The 11946-nt window shown below is 38.2% G+C and overlaps 1 long non-coding RNA gene across 1 annotated transcript in view; it reads right to left on the reverse strand.

Annotated features, from left to right (window-relative positions):
• The window catches only part of LOC131384134 (uncharacterized), an 82545-nt gene extending 70621 nt beyond the window's left edge, over window positions 1–11924 (reverse strand). The window contains exons 1-2 of the long non-coding RNA XR_009214693.1: window positions 11694–11924; window positions 3638–3699 (exon numbers count right to left, since the gene is read on the reverse strand). This is a non-coding gene — a long non-coding RNA (uncharacterized LOC131384134). The remainder of the gene's footprint in view (window positions 1–3637; window positions 3700–11693) is intronic.
• Window positions 11925–11946: the final 22 nt, after the last annotated feature.

Consider the following 11946-nt stretch of genomic DNA (forward strand, 5'->3'; position numbering starts at 1 on the left):
GTATTGTCAACTTTATCAGAACTTCAAGTTTATGAATACTTCTATTTTCTTTCAAGCCATTAGTCCTAACCACCCATCAGCTTTGTTTTTTTTTTTTATTTGCTTACTTACCTATCTTAAATTCCATGAACGATTATTTTAGTAATATTCTTGCCAATACCCTAAAATTACCCTCTATCCTTCTCTCCTAGGCCTGCATCAACCCAGGTACTTTGTTTTTTTTTTTTTTTATGCCTACAATCTATCAACAAGCATTAATGCAGGAAGCAATTGGGTCTCATTTTATATTAATAAATAATGGTTCTCCCTACCTATAGTCACATCTCAGGCCACTTGTTATTATTTCAGAGAAGACTTACCAGATGCCCCTGGCTAAGTTGTCACCCTGTTATATATGCTCTCGCAGTACTGTGTTCCTCTTTTTCATCACATGTATCGGAATTATAATTTTACATTTATCTTACATTCTCGGATAAACGTCTGCCTTCACCATGGGACTGTAAGGCCCATGAAGATGACACCAGCTGGGAAGAAGATTTTCACTTTTCATTTTATTCTATTTTGTACTGTTTGAAAGTGGTAGCCATCTATTAAAGGATTTTTTTAGAGGTAAAATCATGACTCAAACAAATTAAAATGAATTGATGTCAGAATTTGATTTAACTCATCAATTATTGAGAAAATCAGTAAGATGTTATAACCAGTTCAAAGGAGAATTTGAAGAATCACATGAATATGGAAAATCAGGAATGCTAAAATGAATTTGTAAATAGCTGAAAAATAGATCTATCCTCAGGACAGGCCGGGCGCGGTGGCTCACGCTTGTAATCCCAGCACTTTGGGAGGCCGAGGTGGGCGGATCACGAGGTCAGGAGATCGAGACCACGGTGAAACCCTGTCTCTACTAAAAATACAAAAAAATTAGCCGGGCGTGGTGGCGGGCGCCTGTAGTCCCAGCTACTCGGAGAGGCTGAGGCAGGAGAATGGCATGAACCTGGGAGGCAGAGCTCGCAGTGAGCCGAGATCGCGCCACTGCACTCTAGCCTGGGCGACAGAGCGAGACTCCGTCTCAAAAAAAAAAAAAAAAAAAAAAAGATCTATCCTCAGGACAATATTAATTGAATTCTACCGGACACACATCTCCATTTCTATGGACAAAAAAATCATTTGCATTATTCCCAATTTTCTACAATATATAAAGTTATAAAATAGCTCCAAAACAATGAGAAGCTGAGATAAGCTGGAAGAGCACACTCAAGATGACACATAGTAATATTTTTTAACTACTTTAAATTTTTTCACAATTTTTCTTGCTAGATCTATGTATGTTTATTATATGCTAATAGGTAAATAAATTATTACCTAATTTTTAAGAATGTCAGCAAAAGCTATCTATGTAGAAGATTATGGTATAGCCTTCTAAAGGTGTTTATATACCAGAAAACTCAAAAATTTAAAGAATTAATTAGATCATTTGTGTCTTTATTGACTTCTTATTTTACATTAAGCATAATATACTATAACATATGATTACTTGTATAAGTTATTGGTCCACCTAAAATTATTCCTCCCTACCAAATTTGCACTTACATATGCCATTGTGATAAAGCAATTGGTAGAAATCAAAATCAGTACTAGACATTAAAACAGTGCTAGGTATATATTTAGAATTAACATCAAAACTATGATATGCCTGTTATTTACTTTTAAACACAAGAATTATCTATACCCACACAATGCTCTTAATTTGCCTGGCAATGATTACTCCAGTGTTCCCCTTCTTTCAGATGAAAAAAAAAAATTCAAAAGGTTACTACTCACAATTTGTAAAACTTAAAGAAAAGGAAAAGTAGCAATTTTCACAGACTATTATTCTTAATTAAAATTTTTATTGAGCTAATTTTAGATTCTCATGTAGCTGTAAAAAATAATACAAAGAAATCCCTCTCACACTTTGCCCAATTTACCCTGTTGGTAACATTTTGCAAAACTATCATATAATATCATATCCAGGATATTGACATTGAAATCTTAGTCAGATTTCCTCAGTTTGACTAGCATTCATCTGTTTTGTGTATTTTGTGTATGTGTGTGTGTGTTGTTATATTATTGCCTGTGTAAGTTTATATATCCACTACCACAGTGGAGATAAACCACAAGGGCCTAAATGTAAGAAGTAAAACTATAAAACTCTTAAAAGAAAATAATAGATATAAATCTTTGTAACCTTGTATTAGTCAATGATTTCTGAGAGATGACATCAAAACCACAAGCAACAGCAAATAAATAAATCAGTAGTAATTGAAAATTAAGTTTTCAATAAAGTTATGGAAATTTAAAATTTTGTGCTTCAAAGTACACCATTAAGAAAGAGAAAGAACCAGGCATGTGGTTTGAGCCTATAATTCCAGCTACTTAGGAGGCTGAGGTAGGAGGATACCTTGAAGCCAGGATTTGAGCAACAAAGGGAGACTCAGACTCTAAAACAAAACAAAACAAAAAGTTGGGCACAGTGGCTCACACCTGTAATCCCAGCACTTGGGAAGGCTGAGGCGGATGGATCACCTGAGGTCAGGAGTTCCAGACCAGCCTGGCCAACATGGCAAAACTCCGTCTCTACTGAAAATACAAAAATTAGCCAGGCATGGTGGTGCATGCCTCTAATCCCAGCTACTTCAGATGCTGAGGCAGGAGAATCGCTTGAACCCAAGGTGGGGGCGGAAGTTGCAGTGAGCCGGGATTGCACCACTGCACTTCAGCCTGGGCGACAAGAGTGAAACTCCGTCTCAAAAAAAAAAAAAAAGAAAGAAAGAAAGAAAGAAAGTGAAAGGACAACCCATAGAATGGGAAAAAAATTTTTTAAATCATTTATCTGGTAAAGGATTTTTATTTAAAATATGTAAAGAACTCTTACAACTCAATAATAAAGACAACTCAATTTTTAAAAATGAGCAAACTGTCTCATAGACATTCCTCCAGATAAGATATACAAATGACCCATAAGTACATGAAAAGATGCTTGATACCATTAACCATCAGAGAAATGCAAATGAAATCCACAGTGAGATACCATTCATACCCACTAGGATGGCTAGAATCAAGAAGAAAGATAATGACAAGTTTTGGTGTGTAAACAGAGAAATCGGAACCCTCATATACTGCTGGTGGGAAAGTAAAATGGTGCAGCTGCTTGGGAAAGCAATCTGGCAATTCCTCAGATGATTAAACATAGAGTTACTAAGTGACCCAGCAACTCCATTCTTAATATATATCCAAGAGAAATGAGAATATATGTCCAAACAAAAACCTGTGCAGAATTGTTCATAGATGCATTATTCATAATAGCTAAAAAGAAAAAAACAAGCTAAATATCCATTAGCATATAAATGGATAAATACAATGTGGCAGAAAAATCCAATGGCATATTTCATTGGACAATACAAGGGAATTAAATATGGTTATGTGATATATTATAGATAAACCTTAAAATCATTAAGCTAAGTGAAAGAAGCCAGTCACAAAAGACCAAAGATTCCATGATTACGTTTATATGAAATGTGCCAAGTAGGCAAATCTAGAGAGAGAAAGTAGACTAGTGCTGTAGAGGGAGAAATAGGGAATTACTGCTAATACTTACAGGGTTTCTTTTTGAGGTGGTGGAAATTTTCTAAAATTGATTTGGAGAATGGTTGCAAATATCTGTGAATATACAAAAAAATTGAATTATACACTTTAAATTGGTGAATTTTATGGTATGTGAATTATATCTCAATTAATCTGTTATCTTTTAGAGATTGGGGGGAAACGGTATATCATAAGGATCCTTCAGGTTGCCCTAAATCATACCTACCTTCTTCCTACCACTCCCTATCCTTATTTCTATTCCATGGCAACCGCTACTCTGCCCTCCTTTCTAAAATTTTGTCATTTAAAAAATGTTATGCAGTCATACAAACGAACAAGATCACGGCTTTTAAATGAACATGGATGGAGCTGGAGCCTATTATCCTTAGCAAATTAATGCAGCAACAGAAAACCTTATACCGCATGTTCTCAATTACAAGTGAAAGCTAAACAATGAGGACTCATGAACAGAAAGAGGGGAACAACAAACACTGAGGGGTACTGGGTTTACTACCTGGGTGAAGAAATAATCTGTACAACAAACCCCTGTGACATGAGTTTACCTATGTAACAAACCTTCATATATACCCTCCAACCTGAAATAAAAGTTAAAAAAAGAAGAAAAACTTATATAGATGAGATGATGACTGAAGGAATAAGTGAATATAATGAAAAAGCTCAGAAGTTGGTTTGCCTCTGACACTGATGTAGTAGTTCAAAGTGATTAAATTAATTCTCATTTATTTAAAGAAATCACCAGTAATTAAACATATAGATAGCATGGGTCTCTAGATATGATGCACAGAAAGAGCAAACACCCCTTTGTATTCCTGCCAAAAATGAATAACCTGAATCTAACTTCAAGGAAGCACTGGAGAAACCCAAACAGGGGGACATTCTACAAAATAACTGCCCCATACTTTTTTTTTTTTTTTTGAGAAAATTTCATTCCCATTGCCCAAACTGGATTGCAATGGTGTGATCTTGGTTCACTGCAACCTCTGCCTCCCAGGCTCAAGTGATCCTCCTGCCTCAGTCTCCCAAGCAGCTAGGACTGCAGGTGCACGCCACTGTGCCCAGCTAGTTTTTGTATTTTTTGTAGAGGCAGGATTTCACCATGTTGCTCAGGCTGGTCTCAAACTCAAGCTCAAGCAATCCACCTGCCTCGGCCTCCCAAAGTGACTGGCCTATACTCTTAAACACTGTTGATACCAAGAAAGATAAAAGAAAGATTTGATGATCAGATTAAAGAATAAAGATATGTGACAACTGAATATAATGCAATATCCTGAATTGGATCCTAGGCCAAAAAAAAAAAAGCCATAAACAACATTATTGGGAAACTTGACAAAATTTAAAAACAAACTGTTGTTTAGGTAGGAATATCATATCTATGTTAAATTTCCTGATTTTGATCATCGTATTGTAAAAAATATCTTTGCTCTTAGGGAACAAAGACTATATATTTATGGGTACAGGTGCATAATATCTACAACTTACTCTCAACTAATTCATGGGGGAAAAAACTATGTTTAAGCTGGTCTGATGGTAGTGGGTTATTAGAACTTATAAATATTAGTGTCACTAAAGTTGGAATACAACCCCCCACTGCTAAATTTGACTGGCTTTAAAAAAACTGTTTATATATAAAGAAATAAACATGATGAAATAAATGAGGCAAAACTTTCACAATAGGTTGTTTTGACTAAAAAAATAGTTCTTTTTACTCATGCAAGTATTTTCTCTTTCTTTTTTTTTTTTTTTTTTTTGAGACAGAGTCTCGCTCTGTCTGGAGTGCAGTGGCTCAATCCCAGCTCACTGCAACCTCTGCCTCCCAGGTTCAAGCGATTTTCCTGCCTCAGCCTCCCAAGTAGCTGGGATTACAGGTGTGCACCACCACGCCTGGCTAATTTTTGTATTTTTAATAGAGATGAGATTTCACCATGTTGGCCATGCTGGTCTCGAACTCCTGGCCTCAGGTGATCTGCCTGCCTCAGCCTCCTGAAGTGCTGAGATCACAGGTGTGAGCAAGTGTTTTCAAAGCTTATGATTTTATCAAAATAAAGTTACTCACCTCTGAGTGTTACATAAAGTTACTCACCCCTGAGTGTTACATAAATGGAATCATACAGTATGTAACCTTTTGGGACTGACCCTTTTCACTCCATATTAATTCCTGGGAGATTCATCCAAACTGTTTATGTATCAGTAGTTCATTCCTTTTTATTTATTTCGCTTCGTATGGATGTACCATACTTTCATTCCCTTTTTGAAGTACATCTGGGATTATTCCAGTTTTAGATTATTACCAATAAAGCATGTACTTATGTCCAAGTTTTTGTGCAAACGTAAGTTTTTGTTTCTCTAAGGGAAAAAATCCCCAAGAGTGCAATTGCTGGGTTATATGGTAATCAAATATTTAGTTTGTTAAGAAACTGTCAATTGTTTTTCAGTTACTGTATCATTTTATATTCCCACCAGCAATGTCTGAGTGATCCAGTATCCTCACCAGCATTTGGTATTGCCATTATTTTTTTATTTTAGCTATTCTGATAGATGTGTAGTGCTATCTCATTGTGGTTTAATTTTCATTTCCCTGACGACTAACCATGTCAAACATTTTTTTCACAGGCTTATCTCACATTGGGTTATCCTCTTTAGTAAAATATCTGTGCATGTCTTTTCCACATTTCCTTTTTTTTTTTTTTTTTTGAGACGGAGTCTTGCTCTGTTGCCAGGCTGGAATGCAGTGGCGTGATCTCGGCTCACTGCAACCTCTGCCTCCTGGGTTCAAGCAATTCTCATGACTCAGCCTCCCTAGTAGCTGGAATTACAGGCACACACTGTACCACACCCAGCCAATTTTTGTATATTTAGTAGATGGGGTTTCACCATGTTGGCCAGGATGGTCTCGATCTCCTGACTTCGTGATCCGCCCAACTCGGCCTCCCAAAGTGCTGCGATTACAGGCGTGAGCCACTGTGCCCAGCCTTGCACATTTTCTAATTGGATTCTTTGCTTTTTCACTGTTGAATTTGGATATTTATATACTTATTATAAAGACTAGTCCTTTGTTGGATAGGTGGTATGTTAGTTTCCTAGGACTGCTACTACAAATTACCGCAAGTGGGGTGACTTAAAACGAAAGAAATTTATTCTTTCACAGTTCTAAAGGCCAGACGTCCAAAGCCAAGGTGTCAGCAGGTGGTACTCCCTCTGGAGGCTCCAGAACGAAATCCATTCCTTGCCTCTTCCAGTTTCTGGCAGCTGTCGGCATTCCTAGGTTTGTGACATCTTTCCCTCTGCTAGTCTTCATATCACCCTCTCTGTGCCTTGCTTGTGGCCTCATGACTATAATTTCTATCTTCATCTTCACATTGCCTTCTCTCCGTATGAGTTAAATTTCTCTCTGCCTTATTCTTACCAGGCTGCTTGAGATGGAACTAAACAAACACTGATTTTGATCGTACTTGACTATTCTTATTATTCCTTTAATGCTTATATCCCTTTTAATGATCCATAAGTGTTTACTGGTTCATGATATCAGCGCATGATACAAAACCAAAATTAGCAACAAAATAACATAGCATCAATAATTTGTGTTTCTAGCATAAAGCCTTAACAAAAATCACATAACTCTGACATGTGTGTATGTATCCCTTTTCCTCTTGGACTTACACTCACATTAGCCATTCACAAAGACGTCCTCACATCTGTACGTGGTAGGCCTTTTGACATTTGAATGATTTGACAAATGTCAAAGCAACGTCAATAAATTTAAATGTATTTAAAGTATATATCATCATGATTAAGGACACAAGCCCTGGAGTCAGATTGACAGCAAAGCTTGTACCTGGCTTCATGCTTACTAGATTCACCACATTATGCCTCAATTTCTTCATCTGAAAAATAGGTTTATAAGCTTTATCACGAGGATAAAATGAGTTAATTCATATAAAGCACTAGTATTTTCCTGGCAGAAAGTATGCCCTCATTCAGTGTTGGCCGTTATAATTCAACTAAACGTTCATATGTCTTGCTATGCTAAGAGAAATGGGAACCACTAAAAAAAAAAAACTATAAGACATGAATTCCACTATACAATAAATAGCCTTATGAAAGCAATACATATGCATATTTCTGAAAAACACAAATGAAACATAAAAACAGCATAAAGTGCTATCTGTTCCTTGTAGTCTTCTGCCCACTTTATGCAGGCACAAACTCTCCAAAGCCTGTTACTATTGAGCTGAAGAAAGTACTAAACTAATAAAAGCAGATGTCAAAAAAATACAGTCACAAAACATTTTGATGCTTTGCTGCATTTCAGTTTTGACAATTTTGGTCACCAAATTACTAATTTTTGTATTGCTATTCAAGTTAATCCACACCACACTCCATGATAATTATTGTATTAAACTTTCTCAAAAAAATTTTTAAAAATATTAATTCCAGAGAGGAGACACATTAATATATTTTTGATCGTCAAATAAACAGAGAGGAGTTTAATTTTTTTCTTTAAAAATAAGGAAATCCCAAGAGAACATGAACCAGAAAGAAATAATAAAATAAAAAATAATAATAATAATAAAAACTAAGGAGAAGTCCGAGCATGGTGGATCATGCCTGTAATCCCAGCACTTTGGGACGCCAAGGCAGGAGAGTGGTTTGAGCCCGAGAGTTCAAGACAAGCCCAGGCAACATAGCAAGACCCCGTCTCCACAGATTTTTTTTTTTTTTTAATTAGCTGGACATAGCAATGCATGCCTATGGTCCCAGCTACTCAGGACGCTGAGGTGGCAGGATCACTTGAGCCTGGGAAGTTGAGGCTGCAGCGAGCCATGATCGCGCCACTACCCTCCAGCCTGGGCAGCAGAGTGACAAACCCTGTCAGAAAACAACCACCACCACCAAGGAGAAATCAGAAGAAGATATCAAGTCTGTGCAGGACGTCAGCTCTATAAGTAAAAATCATAAAATCTGCACATAGTAACAAATGTTAGGAACAAGGCAGTTAAAGATTAGTAACAAGCAGTTTCATTGGGATTTTAGGAACCTGCAGGGGAGAATGTGAGTGCTCATTATATTTTAAATACATCATAAAGTTAAAACTAATGAAAGTAGAAATAACATTCATTCACATTTTGAAAAACCTTGAAAGTAATGCAGCTACAAATATTCACTATCATTTGAGAGCAAGCTTTTTAAGAAGTTGAAATGATTTGAATTATACCATAACTATTCTAAACATCTATTAAATTAAAGAATTTTGACTAATTGGTTACCCTTTCATAGGTTCTTCTCAGTTTGTCAGCTAGATGACGTGTTCCTACACTATACTTTGCTGACATAATTAAATCATGGATTATCTCTGAATTAGGCTGGGTACAACTGTATTATAACAAAAGGGAGAAGTTGCAGAACATAGTCTAGCTGTTAATAGCATGGACTTTGGAGCCAGGCTTGCTGGGTTCAAACTCCAGTCCACCATTTAGTACTCTTTGAAATATGCATATTTTTGTTCAAAAAGGAATATGTGCACTCTCCCTGGGAACAAGTGTAGTTTCCACAATATTTTAAAAGAACTGTTGATTCCAACAGTAATTCAGTTCCCTAAAATCAGCAGCAGTAGAACATTTTGATGTACGAAAGTTATTCATGCTAGGACTCTGGTGGTATTTTCCCTCACTGCCCCTAAATTCAGCCATTCTTTAGGGCTCTATAATAAACACCTGATTTGAAGTCTGACCCATTTTTAAATTGGGAACGGGGAAGACACCCCTCAAAAAGTCAGAACCTCCAAGCCTTTGGTCAGGGCCAGCTATATAATCTGTGTGGGTCAATGTGAAATGAAAATATGACGCTCCTCGTTCAAAATGAAGACAAAAACCTTCAGCTTACCGATAAGTAGAGAAAGACTGAAAAGAAAAGGAATTGTGGAATGCCTTATCTTTCCTTTTCCTTTTATGCCATCACTTTTAGTGTAAGTGGTTAGAAAATATAGTAAGGTGGTTGGGCATGGTGGCTTAGCCTGTAATCCCAGTTTGGAAGGCTGAGGCAGGCAGATCACTTGAGCTCAGGAGTTTGAGACCAGCCTAGGCAACATGGCAAAACTCTGTCTCTACAAAAAAAAATACAAAAATTAGGGGGTGTAGCGGTGGATCCCTGTAATCCCAGCTACTTGGGAGGCTGAGGCAGGAGAACTGCTTGAACCTGGGAGGCAGAGGTTGCAGTGAGCTGAGATCATGTCACTGCACTCCAAACTGGGAGACACAGCAAAACCCCGTCTCAAAGAAAACAATAATAATTTCAAGAGGGCAAGGGTGAGCCCTTTTGAGCACTTTGTACTTAGGTCCCTAACTACAAAATAAGTGGTTCATGGAGGCCATTCAGTGGGCATCCTGAATATTGTATGACATGGGGCAAGAAACAGTGACAGAAGCCGGGCGCGGTGGCTCAAGCCTGTAATCCCAGCACTTTGGGAGGCTGAGGCGGGCGGATCACGAGGTCAGGAGATCGAGACCATCCTGGCTAACACGGTGAAACCCCGTCTCTACTAAAAACACAAAAAATTAGCCGGGCGTGTTGGCGGGCGCCTGTATTCCCAGCTACTCGGGAGGCTGAGGCAGGAGAATGGCGTGAACCCAGGAGGTGGAGGTTGCGGTGAGCCGAGATCGCGCCACTGCACTCCAGCCTGGGGGACAGAGAAAGTCTCCGTCTCAAAAAAAAAAAAAAAAAAAAAAGAAACAGTGACAGGCACACACATTGCATGAATCACGTCTGCTCACAAGATTGCTCCATTGTCTCATCCGACATCACTTACAAAACATAAGTTCAAATATAAACTACTAAACATTTCAAGACGGCAACAGCAGAGCATTAAACCAAATGTACAGCCCTTCTAAGCACTAGCTGCCTGCTCATGAAGCTGGCCCTACTCTCTGCTCTCACGTTCCACTTCATACTTTTCTGACCTCAAACAACAAAAAAACCTCTCTGCCCATTCCTTCTTGATGCTTCTGCACATATAAGCCACATTGCCCAGTGGCAGTAAACTGAGGGTTAGTGGAGTTGGTCTGGTTAACTTGGAAAAGGAGGGAGTTGTTGGCTGGAGAAGGGTGTTTCAGCCTCTTCCACTCAAGCCAGGATGGGTCCCTAGACTAGAGCAAGCATGTGTTAGCTACCTTTAAAAAACAACAACAACACACCTTCATAAGGAATGCCTAGATTGAAAGCATTTGTTTCGTTTTCATTTATTTGTTCCTTTATTGTCCCAGTGAATATTTACTACTTACTTCAAATTGCAACGAGATGCTGACAATTTAGCTATGAACAAAGCAGATGTAGTTCCTGCCCTTATTCAACTTCAAGAAACAGGCAATGAACGACAAGTCAGTGTCACAAGGAATACCAAGGGGAAAATGCAGGGCACTAAGAAAGTGTAAAGCAGATACTCAGGGGCTTTAGGGGCAGATAAGTCTTTCTGGAAGAATTCATCTGTACAGTGAAACTTCAGTATACATAGGAGTAAGTCAGGCCAAGGGAAAGAATGTTCTTGACAGAACAGCACTGGCGAAAGTGGCAAGAATTTTAAGAAAATTAAAGAAAATGTACAAGTAATGGAACCAGGAATCATGGGGCTTTTTAAGGACAAAATATCTTAAAGGAGTTTGAACTTCACCTTAAATGCAATAGGGAGCCATTGTAAAGTTTCCTATTTGATACTTGTCTTGTAAAAATATTACTCTATGAAGAATATAGGGAGTGGAGTCTGCGGTCAGCGGGTACTAGTGCAATTTAGGGAATGAGATTAGGCTGGAAGCTGGATTGGGAGAGAAAAGGTGGGCATGAGAGAAACTTGGAAAGTAGAGTTGAGAAGATCGTGTGACCGACTGGACGGGCAAAGGTTAAGAGAGGATAAATAATCATTAAGGACGATTTCTCAGGCTTCTAGTCGGTAACTGGATGGATGTTGGTGCCATTTCTCGAGAAGAGTTAAAGAGCCAGAGGTAGCCGGCAAAGAGAAACATGGAGCTCCAATTTTCAGGTATCTGCAGTTTCCCTAATACCTTTTTAATCCAGAATTTGCTCCTTATTTTGGTTTTATTTCTTCTAAAAGCTGCTTCCGTGTTGCAAGCTGGCTGACCGCTTTAACAGGCAACCAAAGAGATCCTTCTCACAAGAGAGAGGCTTTGAGCACAACCCGGGACATTTGAAGTTGTCACACTGAAGAAACAGGAAGCTTTGAACTACCTATCACACCCGGCCTTAAAGGTTTCGGAGTGACTCCACCAGTAAAATCCCCGCGACTCTGAGTAGAAA

This window comes from Hylobates moloch, unplaced genomic scaffold, assembly GCF_009828535.3.
Source record: "Hylobates moloch isolate HMO894 unplaced genomic scaffold, HMol_V3 SCAFFOLD_8, whole genome shotgun sequence".
In the NCBI taxonomy this organism is placed as follows: Eukaryota; Metazoa; Chordata; class Mammalia; order Primates; family Hylobatidae; genus Hylobates; species Hylobates moloch.